Source organism: Hylobates moloch, unplaced genomic scaffold (genome assembly GCF_009828535.3).
Source record: "Hylobates moloch isolate HMO894 unplaced genomic scaffold, HMol_V3 SCAFFOLD_12, whole genome shotgun sequence".
NCBI classification, from domain to species: domain Eukaryota; kingdom Metazoa; phylum Chordata; class Mammalia; order Primates; family Hylobatidae; genus Hylobates; species Hylobates moloch.
The window spans coordinates 26,947,368-26,949,348 of NW_026652287.1; the positions used below are offsets into that span (position 1 = coordinate 26,947,368).

Below are 1,981 nucleotides of genomic sequence, written 5' to 3' on the forward strand. Positions count from 1 at the left end.
AAAAAGATAAAGCATTTAAAAAGACAAGTCAAAATGCATCAGGAACCACATATCCAACACAAACTTTATCTTCAAATGAGTTATGTTTGCCTCGCACTAATAACTTTCATTTCACTCAAATTAGAGCAATAATCTTCCATACGTATCTTCCCTGCCCAATAATTCAAAGAAAAAAAAATCCAAAATGATTAGTAAAGAAAAATAAAAGAATTAACAGAACCTTTAAATTTGTTTTAAATATTTTTAATATTTAGAAAGTATTTAGTTTGTAATTCCTAGAAGGAAAACATTATCTGAATGAATACCCTAATGGCAAACCACTGTACAATGCTTCAGCTGCATTTGGGGGAGAGGGGTAGGGATTATCTTCAAAGCGCCCCAGCTCTCTTGATGAGAAGGTCAGAGATACATTGGTTTGTATTATTGTTGCTTTTCCTTCAGCAAGGGCTTTATTTATCAGAAGGGCATTACACTTGACCTCCAAATTTGGCTGACAATTTACTGATGAGATTCATAACCTTTGGGTTGCTCTGGTATTTTGACATATTTGCTGGGTTCTGAGCCACATCCTGGAAGGCCACCATAACTTCTGGATCCTGCATGGCTGCAAGAACCTCTGGATCACTAAGAATTTCATTGAGTCCAGGCATTCCAGCCATTCCAGGCATGCCCCCTCCCATTCCAGGCATTCCTCCAAGAAAATTACCAGGCATTCCCCCAGGAAAGCCACCCGGAAAAGAGCCATACTAAGCTCCTGACTGTCATGTGGCTTCTTCCTCTCTCTGGGCTCTCTCATGCTCTTCTCAAGCCTTCTTTCTTTGATCTCTCTCGCTCTTCACGTTTTCGCTCATACTTTCTCCGATGTTCTTCAATTTTCTGTGCCCTAGGTTGAACTTCTTTCAGCATTGCACTAACATCTTCATCATAATCCAATTTACAGGCAAGGGCAAGATCATGGGCTGCTTCTTCCCAGTGGCCTAGAAGACCATGTGCTTTCCCTCGCCACTTGTAAGGCTGAGCTGAATCAGGATTTATTTCAATGGCTCTGTCACAATCTCGAATGGCAGCATTTGGCTTCTGTAATTTGTTGAAGACACTGGCCCTCTTGGCATACAAAATGGCCAAGCGAGGATTCAGCTTGATGGCATCTGTGAATAAGTCAGTGGCTTTCTGGAGTTCACCATCATTTAGGGTTTCAATAGCAGCCACTTTCTTATCATTTGCCTGATCCATCATCTCCTCCATTATCTCTGCATTTTCATCTCCCATTTCTTGAGGGGCATCGGTGTCTGGTTCAATCACACCTTCTGTATCAATTTCTAGATCACTTTCCTCACTTGATTGTTCGTCTGCCTTTAAGTCTTCCTCCACCTTCTTACTATCAGGTTTTTCTTCCTTAGTATTTTCTTCTGATTTAGCTTTCTGAGTAGCAGGTGGTGCTTTACCCACCATGCTCTCCACCCACTCCCTCAGGAAATGCATTTCCTCGGTGTGCAGAACACTTGGATCCTGCTTACACATTTTCACAAAGGCCCAAAGCTCATTCACTTTGTGGGGGTCCATGGTAGGGAGATGGTTGTCAAAGCTGTGGGGCTGCGGCCCGGTTCCAGGCCCAGGCGATGGCTCCGCATGACCGCGCAGAAGGGGCGGAAATTCCCAGAGTTTTTAAAGCTCTGTGCCAGGAACTGGGAACAAAGACCAGATATATTTTTAAAATTATACCACAACGCTCAAGTGAGCTACCACAATAGCTCACTTTACATGAGCTAATGATGTCAAGTGTTTTGCATAGTACCCAGCATACGGCAAGAGCTCAATAAATAGTAAATGTGATAATAAAGAAATAGATACAGCAACAACAGTAATAACTGTAGTTAGCAATTATAGTAGTAGTACTAAAGAAGGAGTTAAGTCGTCAGGTTTACAGCATACATGGAGTCTGGATTTGGGGATCCATATACTTAAATTTGAAACACAAGCT

General features: G+C 41.9%; 1 pseudogene; it reads right to left on the bottom strand.

Moving 5' to 3' along the window:
* Positions 1-448: 448 nt before the first annotated feature.
* Positions 449-1,563, bottom strand: LOC116479399 (hsc70-interacting protein-like; annotated as a pseudogene).
* Between the last annotated feature and the right edge of the window lie 418 nt (positions 1,564-1,981).